The sequence below is a fragment of the Cetorhinus maximus genome, chromosome 9 (genome assembly GCF_964194155.1).
Source record: "Cetorhinus maximus chromosome 9, sCetMax3.hap1.1, whole genome shotgun sequence".
NCBI lineage: Eukaryota > Metazoa > Chordata > Chondrichthyes > Lamniformes > Cetorhinidae > Cetorhinus > Cetorhinus maximus.
Window position 1 is genome coordinate 97,952,441 of NC_135887.1, and position 15,456 is coordinate 97,967,896.

The 15,456-nt window shown below is 47.2% G+C and overlaps 1 protein-coding gene across 1 annotated transcript in view; it reads left to right on the top strand.

The window, feature by feature from the left end:
* Positions 1-15,456, top strand: part of LOC144684860 (uncharacterized) — a 399,842-nt gene that overhangs the window by 242 nt on the left and 384,144 nt on the right. Inside the window, exon 2 of the mRNA XM_078549191.1 lies at positions 11,782-11,929. The gene's annotated coding sequence lies outside the window, so the exon portion shown is untranslated. The remainder of the gene's footprint in view (positions 1-11,781; positions 11,930-15,456) is intronic.

Consider the following 15,456-nt stretch of genomic DNA (forward strand, 5'->3'; position numbering starts at 1 on the left):
TCTAAAACTATACAAAATATAAGAACTTTACACTCTAAAACTATACAAAATATAAGAACTTTACACTCTAAAACTATACAAAATATAAGAACTTTACACTCTAAAACTATACAAAATATAAGAAAAGGCTGATCACAATGTAAATTCAAAAGTCATTATAAAATATGGGAACATTGGATGGGGCTGACATTCATCTTGCTGCCACTCCACTTAAAATGGGGCAGGTTAAAAATTCCAAACAAAATATTGCCAACATGCAGCTGAAGATCAGCATGTCTGATTTTTGGATAAACTTTGATTTAGGCAGCCAGCAACCCCACCCAAAATAGGCGAGGGCTTAATAAATGTGTGTAAATCAGGGCCAAATGACATTGTCAGCACCCTGTAACTATTTTGTTTTCTACCTGTGATGCCATCACCAGTTCCTCAGCTGCTCAAAAACCCCGGTCGATCAGGAGGTGGTCATTTGTAGTGGAATTTAAAGGGATTCTCAGCTACTCTCAGTAAAATTCTGGAAAGTTTTGGGAAATATTTTATTTCTATTACATTGTGGCTTTTCGACTACTTAAACAATTTCGTTGTGGCTGTAGTGTCTGTCAGCATTCTGAACTCCTGGACTTCTGACCCATGGATCCAAGAATTTTGAATCCAACTCTGGCAAAGAGAATCCCTTGGGTTTAGTTATAAAAGCAAAAAACTGCGAATGCTGGAAATCCAAAACAAAAACCGAAACAGAAGTCCCTGGAAAAATTCAGCAGGTCTGGCAGCATCGGCGGAGGAGAGCACAGTTGACGTTTCGAGTCCTCATGACCCTTCAGTTCTGTTGAAGGGTCATGAGGACTCGAAACGTCAACTATGCTCTCCTCCGCCGATGCTGCCAGACCTGCTGAGTTTTTCCAGGTATTTCTGTTTCGGTTTTTGTTTCCCTTGGGTTTAGTCTTTTGCAAATTTGTATGAGAACAGTTAGGAATTATTTTGCATGTCAAGCAAAGTGTAGCATTTTCATTTTTATGTATTATTACCTCAAAACAAGTTATACTGATTGAATTAAGTGAGTTTGATCATAATTTTTCTCTTATATTCACTTGCTGCCTGTGAAGTGAGGCAACTTAAGTGTTTTCTCAGTCCGCCCTCAAAAAAATTGGAACAGTACATGCAGTTCAGATCAAAAGGGGGTCCTATTTTTACAAACTTGGGTTGTGATATTGTATGATTGGGACATTTGGCAGTACAGAAATACCTCTAAATGTAAGAAACTTGGATCACTTATGGAGGGAGATAAGTTTTTGAGAGAATATCTAGGCAAGGTTCAACTTAGGTTTAGGTCAGAAACCCTCTACATTCTGAGTAGGGGTAGCTTGGCGATGAGGCTAAATGAGGACATCACAGAGGAGATTACAGTGAGGAAAATACTTGGAAACTAAACAGGATGGATAACCATAAGGATTTTGAAGGAAAGGTAAATGGAGTGGTAGAATATGAAGTGCTGAAAGGAAGATTAAGTACCAGAAGGCAGATTGATTAATTTTTTTTTAAGAGGCAAGAAGGAGGGTCAATGAGGGTAGCAGATCCCAAATGACAAACTGGTCAGGAAAGTAAGTACCCATTGGGTCCAAGGGTAAGTGCCAAGTTGGATCCAATTTTGGCTCAGTAGCAGGAAGCAAAGAATAAAGGGTATTGGCATTTTTGTGACAGGAAGGTTGTTTTCAGTGAGGTCTAGCAGGGCTTAGTCCTGCTGTTAGTAATATATATCAATTATTTAGTTTTAAATGTAGGAGGCACAATTAAGAAGTTTGGAGATGATACAAGAATTGGTTGTTTGGGCGATAGTGTGGAAGAAAGCTGTAGACTGCTTTAAAGTATAAATGGACCAGCCAGGTGAACAGAAATGTGGCAAATGAAATTGAATTCAGAGAAATGTGAGGTAATGCATTTGGGGAAGGCAAATATAGCAAGGGCATGCACAATAAATGGTAGGATACTGAGAAGTATAGAGAAACTTAGGGACCTTGAAGTGCATTTGCACAGATCGGTGAAGATGGCAGGATAGGTGGATAAGGTGGTTAAAAAGGCAAATGGGATACTTTTCTTTTTGAGCCGAGCCATAGAATACAAGAGTAGGAAGCTTATGCTAGAACTGCATAAAACACTAGTTAGGTCACAGCTAGAGCACTGCATATAGTTCTGATCACTGCATTTCAGGAAGGATGTGATTATTATAGAGAGGGCACAGAGAAGACTTATGAGGATGTTGGCAAAAATGGAGAATTTTGGCTCTGAGGAAATATTGGTTAGGCTGGAGTTGAATGGAGTGTATAAAATTGTGAGGCCTAGATTATGTGGTTAGGGAGGACATTTTTCTTTTAGTAGAGAGGTCAGTAACAAGGTGCATAGATTTAAAATTGGCGGGGGCAGCAATTCCTCGGAACAGAAGATGACGTCTGTCAGGCTTGGTGAGATTTCAGATAACTGAGGAGCCCAATTCTGGGTCCACATGTTCTTCCGCAGTGGGGGCATGTTGTTGTGAAGGAGAGTGGAAGTCGCAGCCCCGGGTTGGCTTCCTTCTCCTTTCTCTGCTGCTGCCACCGTTCCGCTTCGCTGTCGAGTTGCTGAGCCTCGAAATGGCTTGTGCCTTGATACACCAGGTGGTGCCATGCCGAGCGATCGGCAGCATTCTCCTCCCAGTCGGTGCTGTTAATGTCTCTGTGCTTTAGGGCGACCTTGAGCGTATCCTTATATCTTTTCCTTTGGCCACCCTTTGATTGTTGGCCAACAGAGAGCTGTGAGGAGAGAACCTGCCGAGGGAGGCTGTTTGAGAGCATCTGGACGCAATAGCCCATCCATCGGTGTTGGTTCCGCAGGAGCAGGGTTTCAGTGCTGGTAGACACAACTTCATGGCAGGTATTAGTCTGGTGGTCCTCCCATTTGATCCCCAGGATTCGACAAAAGCACCACTGATGGAAGCTCTCAAGGATCTTGATGTGGCGTCGGTAGACAGACCATGTCTCACTGCAGTAGAGGAGGGTGGTCAATACAATGGCCTTATAAACCAGAACCTTTGTTGATTTGCAAAGGTACCTGTTGTCAAAGACACGTTGCAACAGCTTGAAGAAGGTGGCACTGGCACAGTTGACGCGGTGTTGGACTCCCTCATCGACGGTAGTCCCTTGACAGAGGTGTCTGCAAGATAAGGGAAGTGCTGCACATACTCCAGAGCCACCCCATCTACATGGATGGTGCGGGGAATGTTCAACCAGCCTGGGGAGGGTTGGTGAAGGACCTTCGTCTTGGCAAAGTTAAGGACAGGCCAAGCCTCTTATACAAGATGTTGAAGGGGTCAAGCGTCCTTTGCATGTCCTGTACCTTGTTTGACTCGTTGACTCGGGTTTGGAAGTGAAAGGTGTCAGTTTCAGAACCTCCACTCAGGTCGGTGATGGTCCTGTTGTCATGCAGGAGTCTCAGGATGGTGACAAACTTCAATGGGAAACCAAAGCATTGGAGGACAATCCACAGAGCTTCTCGGTTTAAAGAATCAAACTCCTTGGTCAGGCCGATGAAGGTGGGAAACAATTCTTGATTTTGCTCCCAACATTTCTCCTGGATCTGCCTAGCCACAAAGACCATGTCCTCGGTACCCCGGGATGGTTGGAAGCCACACTGGGTTTCCAGAATGATCACCTCAGCGACTGGACAACGGCAGTTCAGGAGGATGCGGGCCAAGAACGTACCTGCAATGGACAGGAGGAAAATCCCTCTGTAGTTTTCACAACCAGATTTGTCCCCTTCTTGTGGATAGGAATAATTGTCGTGTCCTTGAGATTCCGGGGGGATGTCTTCTTTGTCCCAGAGGCAGAGGATGAACTGGTGGAGTAGTGATGTGAGCTGACAGCTGCCAGCATGGTAGACCTCTGCAGGTATACCGTCTGGCCCACAAGCTTTGTTGGTTTTCATCTGTTGGCCGGCCCGCTTGAGCTCATCGATGGTTGGTGGATCACCAAGGGAATCCTCTACAGGGTCTTGTGGGACAGCTTGGAGGGTCTCCTCCGACATGGTGGAGTCCTGATTGAGGAGCAGTTCGAAGTGCTCCCTCAAAACCTGATGATGGCATCATTATCCTTGAGGAGCTGGGGGCCGTCCTGTGATCGGAGAGAGTTTTGTTCCATTAAACGGGGTCCATAGATCATCTTGGTAGCCTGGAAGAAGTTGCGCATGTCATGCTGGTCGGTTTAGGCCTGAATCTCGTGCACCTTCTCCACCCACCAGTTGTTCTTCATGTCTCAAATGCATCGCTGGACCTCAGTCTTCAGTTGGTGGTACACTGCCTTCATTCGCCAGGTACGTGAGAGATTTGCCAGGCAATGAAGGCTGCTCACTTCCACTCGAGGAGATTGCGGATCGGGGCATCATTGGCATCAAACCAGTCCTGGCTCAGAAGAATTACAGGGGAGTTAAGGAGAATTTTTACACCCAGATCTCACTGCCTGAAACACTTGGATATGCACTTGTAACCTACAAAGCTACTGACCAAAGGCTCTTTATTGATCAGCAACATGATTGGCTGAATGGTCTCTTTCTGTGATGTAAATTTTCTATGTAACACTAATGGGATAGGTCCAGATGGGACCTGGAGATGAAAGCTAGGCTGCCACCATGATAGTTTGCTTGGGGATGGGGCAGGGGCTAGTGGTGGTGGTATGTAACAAGTCAAGGGTAGTTTTGGTGAGTGGAAAGGATTCACTATCAGCCAACCTAGTTTTGGTTTGGCCCATTATGCTAATTAGCTCAACTAGCATGGTCATGATTGGTGAGAGCCTTATTCACAAGAGATTGTGATGAGTTCTGTTGAAAGGTCACAGACCTGAAACATTGGGCCAGGTTTTTATTCTGAGACCAGGATCCTGACATCAGGAAAACACTGAGGTCCCAAGATCGCATTGTGTAGGCCTGACAACCCACAGCTATTTTCAAGCCATCAGGCCAATTAGTGGCCAGGGAATGGGCTCGCTGCCCAATTAAGGTTGGCAGGCAGGCTCCCTAGGCTGGAAGACCAAGAGGCCTTCCAGCAGTGACACATGGCAGCCTCACCGGCCGAGAGGGGAGCTGCAGGTGAAAAAAATAGAAGGGGCACCTCAATATGGAGGCACTTTGTGAAGACAAGGAAGTTCTTTAAAAAATTATAAAGGCCACAGCTGCATGACCATCTGTGGAGGAGCAAAGCCCTCCACAGGACAGTCAGCGGCCATGGCTGCGGCCTGGTGATCATGACGGGGCAAGAGGAGGGCTCCTCACGAGATTAAGTGTAGCCTACCCCACTTTCAGGAGGCTACCTCGTCACGCTAGCCACGTCTCAACTGCTGTGCACGACCCACACCTCATCTGGCACAGGAAAGGGACCTATTAGGCATCAATTCAAGCGGTGGCTCGCTGTTTCAAACACAACCCAGCCATTTTAACAAGGGCTTGAGTTTGGGATCATGACGTTGAAACAACACAACAGCTGATGGAGCGAAATTCTGGGCCCATCTAACTCTAATCGCTATCCTGTCGGGATTTAAAAACTCAGCCCATTAATTCTGTTTCTCCCTTCACAGGAGCTACTGGATTTGCTGCTTTTTTTCCCCCCCAGCATCTTCTGTTTTTATATCACAAGGGATTGTATTGCATTTTGGAATTGAAAGTGACTAGATTTCAATGACAATCATGATTGGTAATATTTATTGATTTTCAATGGTTTTGTCCCAAAATTCCTAGTTCACTGCTGAAGGCTAAAATGTGCTATCCTTGCTTTCACCAGTAGGTGGTAGTATAAACCCTTGTGAACTTTCTCCAACATTCCCCTCATTCTGACGTGGGCTAAGCAAGTAAGTCGTCCCTAAAGGACCATAAACAACTGCAAAGATAAGACAGAAATCGATAGAACATTGCAAATCAGAAAGAATATCAGAGGAGTTGAGAGTATAGTAAAAGATGGAGAAGCTGGAGGGAAAAGTGTATTTGGTTAGTTCACAATTCAGTCAATTTATTCATCTAACTTAAGTTTTAAAAATGTTTCTATGTGTGAAAAACTAACCAATTTACTAAGTTGTCTTAAAGCTAATGGAAGGCAACAGTTTAATTGGTTGCAATTGTGCTATACCTTCCAATCACCTTACACATTGAAGAATTGCTCTATGCTGCAGTCCTTACATAGGAACATAGGGCAGGATTTTCCCCTTGTTGGGCGGACAGGGTGGGCAGGTGGGCCCGGGAGCGGCCACGAAACTGACCGCCGCCTGTGACCAGGCCCTGACTGCGATTTCACACTGGCAGGCCCGCCCAGCGTGAAACGTGGCTCCACACTGGCCAGAAGGGCCAAGTGGGGCTGGGGGCCTGTTGGCCGCTGCGTCCAATGGTGACCCGGCGGCCGGTTTAAAAGCGGCCCAGGCAGCCCCTGGAAGGCCCCCACAGAGGATGTTCCCTGACCCGAGTGAAGCTGGACACGCCGGGCGGGAGGGCAGGTCGGGTGGGCACTCAGTCCCCCTGCTCCTCTGATGAGTGCCTCGATGTCCTCCTGGAGGAGGTGTCTGCCAGGAAAAACACCCTTGTCCCCAGGGATGGGAGGAGGAGGCCACTGCACCTCACCAAGAAGGCATGGGAGGAGGTGGCAGCACTGGTCAGCAGCCACGACGAGGTGCGGTGCTCCTGGGTGCAGTGCCAGGAGCGCTTCAATGACCTGCTGTGCTCAGGAAGGGCGAGTACCGTGTTGGCATGGGTCAGTGTGCAGATGTATTAAGGTCTGGCCGCCCCACAGGGGTGCTAGAGTCTGAGTGCCAACTGTCAATCACGCCAGAGCTGGCCAAGGGGATGAGCCCTGGCTGTTTGGACTGAGTGCCTTGCGGTTCGAGTGCCACGACTCGGAAGTGCCCTGTGAGGTGTTCCTCAGCTGGGGTTGGCCAGGCTGCAATGCGCTGCAGGTACAGTGTAGGCTAATTAATGCTTCTCTGTTGTTTCAGGAGAAGATGGCCCACAACAATATTGAAAGGTCGTGGACCAGCGGAGGCCCCGCTAGCCTCCTAATCCTTTCGAGGTACAAGCAAGACGCCCTGGAGTTTGAGAGGCAGCACACCCCATGTGCAACTGGGCATGGAGAGGCAGGGGTGCAAGATGAAGGTATAAGCGCAGTGCAAAGGGGTAAGAGTTGCGGCTTGTGCAACCATTCTAGCATAGTCTCTTCATTGATGTGAGCCTCGAACATGGAGTCCCCATTGATCATTGGAAGACGAGGGCACCATTATGCAGATCTCCGTTGTCTCACCAGGGTGCCTGGCATGCACAGTGACAGTGTGATGACTTCAATGACATGTCCTTCTTCTCCCTTTTAGATTCACCAGAAGGCGTCTGATCTCCAGACCCTGAAGGGCCACCCCTGACACCAAAGGACCACCAGGCATCATTTACACCTGTGCCACACCTGCTCCCTGAAGCAGGCACCAGAGCAGATACCAGCACCTCGCTGGGCATTGGAGCGGCTAGTATCTCGGTGCACATTGGTGAGGGCACTTCACAATCGCTTGAGGTGCAAGCAGAGGGAAAGAGTGCCCAGGGCGCTGGCAGTCAGAGGACTGCTGGAGACCAGGATGATGCTCAGTCGAAGGCTGATGATGAGCCTCTGGAGTCATCCATTAGGCGGCAGATGCTGGATGTCCAGCGGGATGTGTGGGAGGATTTGGCGGAGATCCCTGAGGGTCTGCATGCCATGGTTTCCGTGATGGAGGAGTCCATGCAGAGCATGAGCATTGCATTGACCGTCATGGCCGAGCGCAGGGCCTCCTCCATTGAGAGAGTGGTGGCTGTCATGGAGAGGCAGCTCCAGGGACAGAATCAGGGGTTCCTGTGATTGTGCTCGGACCTGGAAGCCCTCACACAGGCAATGACCTCAGGTGGTCAGTGCCTGTGCGGGAGATGGATGAGGCACCCAGTATCCCAGCTAGATGCCTGTCCATCCATGGTGAGCAGTGAGGTCCAGAGTGACCTCCTGTTGGCCCACGAGCTGCCTGTTGTCTCTGCGGGCTCCTCTCAGGGTGCTCTGGATGGCGGCAGCAGCTCCTCCAGTCCTCCGCCAGTGACCGCGGCATCTGATGAGGCTGAGATGACTGAGGAGATGCCAGCCCTGGCACTGGGCGCTCCCTCCCAGGCGGGGCCAGCACAGGCTTCACTGGCCAGAGGATGGTCGCCAAGGTCATCAAGGCCAACAACAAGGTCAAAAACAAAAATTGCTGGAACAACTCAGCAGGTCTGACAGCATCTGTGGAGAGATAGACAGAGTTAATGTTTCGAGTCCGTATGAACTAAAGAGAAATAGAAATGCGGTGAAATATAAGCAGCTTAAGAGGGGTTGGACAGGTGAAGCTGGATAGAAGGCCAGTGATAGGTGGAGGCAAAGGAGAAATTGTAAAAGATGTTATAAAGAAAAGGTCGAAGGGGTGTTGATGGTGGTGATACTGGCTAAAGGAGGAGCTAATGGTGACATTAAGAGTAGAAAGCAGGATGAGCAAGTGACAGATAGCCCTAGTGGGGGTGGGGTGGGGGGAGGGGATCAAAATAGGCTAAAAGGTGGGGATAAAACAATAGATGGAAATACATTTAAAAATAATAATAGAAATAGGTGGGAAAAGAAAAAATATATATTTTTAAAAATTAAATTTAAAAATCTGTAATAATTATTAGAAAAAAGGGGATCAAAAGATGGATGGAGGGGAGAGTTCATGATCTGAAGTTGTTGAACTCAATGTTAAGTCTGGAAGGCTGTAAAGTGCCTAATCGGAAGATGAGGTGCTGTTCCTCCAATTTGCGTTGAGCTTCACTGGAACATTGCAGCAGGCCAAGGACGGACATGTGGGCATGAGAGCAGGGTGGTGTGTTGAAATGGCAAGCGACAGGGAGGTCTGGGTCATGCTTGCGGACAGACTGAAGGTGTTCCGCAAAGCGGTCACCCAGTCTGCGTTTGGTCTCTCCAGAGTCAGCAGGCTGTTCCAATGCAGGTTCCAGCAAGGGGGGAGCACCTAGACGAAGCACTCGTAAACCTAAGTTAAAGGCACCTTGAGCACAAGAGGGACAGGTCACGGGTGATTTTATGTTCATTTACGTTTACTTTATCTATACTGGCCTGGGAATGAAGACAAAAGAAGTTTATGTTAATAGTTTGAAATTAACAAAATGAGATAAATTTTGTTTTTGTCGTCATGGCCTGAGTATGCTTCACCTTTTTATTTTATTGGTGCAGGGTACACCAGTATGTAATGCTGGATGTGGGTGGCTCTGAACTTTATTGCACAGGCAATTAGTGTTTTTCGTGTTCAAATAAAACGGTTCTTTCAGACATCTGGGATGGAGGAAGCAGCCCTGGCATGCGTTTGAACTTGATCTTTAGCCTAGCTGAAGCAGCATTAGATCAAGGCATCCCTAATGTCTCCGTCTCCCTGGAGGCTACTGAGGTCTGGCTCCACGCCCTCAGCATTCTCCTCACTGTGCTCATCTTCTGACTCACTACTGGATTCATTCTCTGTGGCCTGTGCAGCTGTGTCAAGATCCTCTTCCTCCAGTGAGTCCCCTCTTGCCAGTGCCAGATTGTGGAGAGCGCAACATGCAACCACTATCAGTGATCACTCTGGGGGTATTGTCGTGCTCCCCCTGAATGGTCCAGTCATCGGAAGCGCATATTGAGAAGAACTATGGTCCTCTCTATCACAGTCCTTGTGGAGGCATGGCTCATATTATAACACTTCTCTGCCTCTGTTCTTGGGTAGTGGAGAAGCATCATGAACCACCTCTTCAACGGATAGCCCTTGTCACCCAGCGGCCGACCATCCTGTTGGGCTGGAGCAATGAAGAGCCTCAGCACCTGGGAGTGTCTGAGGATGTATGTGTCATGGAAACTACCAGGGTAACTTGCACAAACTTGCAGAACCTGCATCCTGTGGTCACACACGATCTGCACATTCATGGAGTGGAATCCCTTCCTGTGGATGAAGGCACCAGGCTCGCCCACTGGCGCCTTGATGGCCACATGTGTGCAGTCTATTGCACCCTGGACACGGGGGAACCCAGCAATCACTGCAAAGCCTCTGGCTCGCTCAGCCTGGCTGGCCTATTCTGTATAGTAAAGAATAAAGGTCAGTATCTGCCTGAACAGAGCTTTTGTCACCACCTTGATGCAACTATGGACAGCTGATTGGGAGACTCCACACAGATCCCCCACTGAGCCCTGGAAAGAGCCGGAGGCGTAGAAGTTGAGGGCCACTGTGACCTTCAGAGCCACTGGCATGGAGTGTCCACCCATATAGTCGGAGCTGATCTCAGGCCCAATCATCTGACAAATGGAGGTCACGCTCTCCCTTGAGAGGCGGAGCCTCCTTCGGCAATGCACCTCAGGCATATTGAGGTAGCTGCATCGCCGCCTGTAAACCCTGGCAGCAGGATAGTGGCGTCTTCTGCGGGCCCTTCCGCCTTGGACTTCCTGCTGGCCCTGCGCCCCTTGTGCCTGCGCCTCTCCTCCCACAGGTCACTCCCATGGAAGCTGCAATGAGACATGTTGCCCCCTCTCCCTTCTGCCCCTCTCTTCCTCCTCAGAGGAGGTGCCTCCAGCGGAGACCACGATCCCGATTACCAGGGTAAGGGAAGGCTGCCTGGAAGGGTCCACATGGTCTGAATCATCCGGGGGCCTGGCAGACAGCAATGATTCCTGAAATGAAGCCTGGAAATGCTAAGAATGAAGCCTCGAACAGGGATGAAGCTGCCAAGTACCAATAAGCGACCAGCTGCAAACTTTCTCCAAAACCCCTGACTACTCACACTGGCGATGCTGCTGACTCTATTTATCCCATCCTTGGATGAGGTTTGTGAAAATGTCAGCTGGCTGCCTGCCCTTGTGATGAGCAGAAAATCGCACAGGCAACGAAAAGTCACAGTCAGTTGGACTGCGAAGGGCCTTAAGTAGCTGCTTAATTAATGGCGGGTGCTGCTCTGGCACCCACGCGCACCCGGCGAGCGAAATATTGCGTGAGTGCACAATGAAGTCAGGATGCTCACCCGACCTCATCACGCATCATTTTACTCCCGATCAGGCTGGGTGCACGACCACCCGCAGGACGAAAAATTCTGTCCATGTGAACAGGAGGCGGCCATTCAGCCTGTCGAGCCTGCTCCACCATTCAATACAGTCACGGCTGATCATCTGCTTCAATGCCTTTTCCCCACACTATCCCCATATTCCTTTATGTCATTGGGTATTCAGAAATCTATCAATCTCTACTTTAAACGCACCCAATGACTGAGCTTCCACAGCCCTCTGGGGTAGAGAATTCCAAAGATTCGCTTACAGGAAAATGCAGTTCCTAGATATTACATTTTAATGGCATGAAGAGTGTAGGATATATTTGTTAAGAGCTTGGATTAAATCATTGACTATGATTTTTGAAACCAATTAATAATTGAAGCTTATTTTATAAAATTAGATAATCCCAAAATAAATTTAAGATTTAAAAAATCTTTTACAGAAATCCAGAACCCAAACTATATACACACACTGACTAAAAGTTTGCACATAATGTGAAAATAATCACTACATCAAGAGATGGCCATTTGTTTTCATTATTACAATATACCTTTTCTAAAATTAATTTACATTTTAAGATTCTTATTTTGACAAAGCCTGCAGTTAAATCTTTTTGAAAACCACTTGCATACAGGTGCCATTTTTACCATGTGTCTGTGTCTTGGCTACTCATAAAATTTTATTTGCAGACTTGCCAATTCAACAATGGATAATTACAGACCTTCCATAAGCTGCAGAAAGCACATCAAGACAAGAGAGAATGAGTGAAAGAGACAAAAATAATGGCCCCAAATTTATGCAAACTTTTCTGGATAACTTTGGACTGGGCACAATGAGGTGAGTATCAAGCCCCAATCTGTTTGCTTACTGCATCGGCCTGGCATGAAAATCGCTGCTGCTTACTGTTCAGGCTGCTGAGTTGCAGCTAGGTCTCAGTGACATAATTGGGACTCTGCCTTGCCAAGTGCTCAGTAGAGCAAGTTAAAACAGCAGCAGGTAAGCTGTTGGGTAGGTGAGTGACTGGTGCAATTTTAACTGTCCACGAACCCAGTTAATTTCCCAACGATTTCATTTACATGTCTTATTGAACTTGGTATTCAAGTGTTGAGCTTCCTCTGAAAATCAGCCTAAAGAGAACACATTGGCCTGGATTTTCGCCATGACAGTGAGCCTCTCCGTCATGACGAAAATGGCAAAAGTGTCCGAAAACCGGAAGTTCTGGCCCTCAGCACGGCACTTCCCATTTTTGCCAGGGCAGGAATGGAAGCAGTTCGCACAAGCACATTTCACAGAGGCAGCTAGCCATTTAAATCAGCAGCTCCACTAAAGTCAAATTTTGGCAGACTAGGAATGTGAAGCCCAAAGTGTGCAGGACAGACTTGAACTTTGTGTATTTCTTTGGATAGCCAGGGTAATCCTTTGGAGAGGTAAGGTGCCACTTTGGATATGATCCAATGACACCTTTGGGGGAAGTCAGGTGCCCTTTGGGAGAGGTGAAGTGCTGTTTGGAATTGTTAAAATTAGCATGAATGTGCTTAAAAAGTGCATAAACTCATTGGGCAGGATTTTACACATCGGCGAGCGGGGGCGGGACCCGCTCACTAACACGTAAAATGACGCGCGGCAACGCCAGGGGGAACTCCCGACGCCACCACGCCCCATTTAAATTTTCAGGTAGGTGGGGGCACAGCGAAATCAGCTGCGCACCCGCCGACCTGTCAATGGCCAACTGGGGCCATTGATAGAGTCAACTAAGCAATTAAAGGACCTGCCCGTCCAACCTTGAGGTTGGCGGGCAGGCCAGGAGCCCCAGTGCGAATTAGAAAAAGCATGAAACCTCATCCACAGGCGGGATGAGGTTTCATGTAGGTTTTTAAAAATTTTAATAAAGCGGGAAAATTATGGACATGTCCCAACTCATGTGACATTGTCACATGAGAGGACGTGTTATGGAAATTTTACTTTTCTATTTTTAGGTTTTTTACATTAAGAGCCAATTTCCCTAAGGCTGCACTGAGCCTCAGGGAGATGAGTGTGCTTTTTCATGTGCATGCGCGAAAGAGCGCACTCTCGATTTTGGGAATCCCCCTGCCCGCACAGGAAGTGCATAGCGCTTCCCTGCGGACATCACGCTGGGCGGGCCTTAATTTGTCCGCCCACGTAAAATGGCGCCGCGCCCCCAGTTGGGGGTGCCGATCGGAAGCGTGCCTGCGCGCGCGCGCCCTTCAACTTCGCCCCCGATGGGGGGAAAATTCAGCCCTTTACTGTCAAGCTCATTGAAACTGTCAACAGACCTGTCAAAATCAACTGTCAGAAGTACCAAAAGCAAATGTAAAGACAACCTGTCAAAAGTGCCAAGAGAACCTGGAAAAAGCAATTGTCAAAGCGAGCTGTCAAGCTGTCAAGGCATTTAAAAGCCTGCCCTTTAAATCTTTGAAAAAAGTGTCTTCATTGTTAAAATAAACCATTGCTTGTTATTTCACTCTGTCTGTTGACATAAGCCTGAGGGTTTCCATTATTGGATTAGTGCTGCATGACTAGTTTTACAACCATCCATAATCACAGTAGGGTGCTTGCCATTTCACTGTTTGATTGGCAGCTACAAGTGGTTATGGACTCTTTGAAATGGGACCATGAATTCCAATGCTTGTTGTTATAAGGTATTATGTAGTTGAAGGAATGTAAATGTAGTAAATGGGTTTTTATGAATGAGAGTGTTCTTTCAATATAGCAAGTCTGCAATACAAACTTCAAACTTAATTTTATAGAACTTTATTTTATGTTATCTCTGCACGGGTCCTGAGTTCTGTCCATGGTAGATACTGTGTGAGTTGGCATAGTAGGTGAAAGGGCAAAGGGCGGTGGGTAGGGGGCATGGGTTGGCATGAATTGGCTTTAAGTTGGCATGGGGGCTATAAAGGACCATGGGGGTGGGTACAGGACATGGAAGTGTATGGGGGAGGTGGAGGAGTGATGGATGGATGGATTTTCATGTTTTATTCCTTTTTTAAAAATTTGTACACAGTGCTAGGGCCCTGAGGTAGGCCTCCTGCCCAGCCCGCCTCTGCACCTGGCAACCTCCTCACTACTTTCGGGGTCGCCTGCTCCAACTTCTAATATAGCCTGCCACCTCGCCCCCACCCCCCACCCCCCACCCCCCCCTCCCCCCATCCCCCTCCCACCCCCCAACCTCGCCCAAAGACCAAAAATCTGACATACGAGCATCCATCTTTAAAAGTCTGGTTCACAGGGACAGGACTTATCCTGACTTTGCAGCCGACTCGCGGACAAAAATCCAGGCCATTGTCACATATTGAAGAGGCTTTATGGAAATAGATGTGTTTTACCTTTTTTGTACTCCCACGGCCAGAATGCAAAAGTCATGTTTTCCACTGGAAATCTGCCTTATCTCTGCTCTGAATTAAAAAAAGGTGGGGTCCAACAGCCTTATGATACCAATATAAGCTTCACTGACCACTTAGGAAGAAAGAGCAGTCAAAGTTGGTTCTGAACTTTAAGCTGAGGCTGTCCTACTTCCCATCTCCACCACCCTCTATACTGTCTCTTAAAGGTCTTCATCAACCAGGGTTAGCAAGTATGAGATTGGCTGCATGTTTTTGATCCCTCAAGTTTGCTATGGGCTATCTTCCCCTCAGGGGTCAAAATAATTTTTTTTCGAGGGCTTTTCTTGAGTTTTTCTTGAAAGCTACTTTTTTTATTTTTGAGGGCTACTTTTTAGTTTTCAAGGGCTCCACGTAGTAACATATGGGGTAACTGGACACAACAAGAAGTAGAAGTAGAAGAATTCATCAATATCCTCAATAATCATCGCTCCTCCATTAACTTAAAGAAGGAACACAGAAGGAAAGCATTAATTCCCTAGAGAACACAGTATTTAAAGTGGCACAAGACAACAGGCACAAGTTAGCAACAATTTTTTTTCAAAATAACCGACACGCACTTTTACACACAAAAAGTCATCACCTAAACATGCCTTCTGCAGACTGCTGAGGTCACAGTTAATGTGCTTTCATCACATATGTACAAAGCTGGAAGATTTTAACCATGCAGTTACTACCCTTTTTACTGCATTTCAGATTTCCATTTCAGATATAATTTAACAATTGATCTAGCATTGGTATTGATCTAGCATCAATTGCTGTTTGTGGAAAGAGTTCCAAACTTCTACCATGCTTCGTGTTTCCTAATTTCACTCCTGAAAGATCTGGTTCTAATTTTTAGATTATGCTTCCTGGTCTAGACTACCCTAAATTAATTGATCATTTACCTCATTACATTCCCTTCATTACAACAGAGACTACACTTCCAAAATATTTCATTGACTGTAAAGCACTATAAAAATG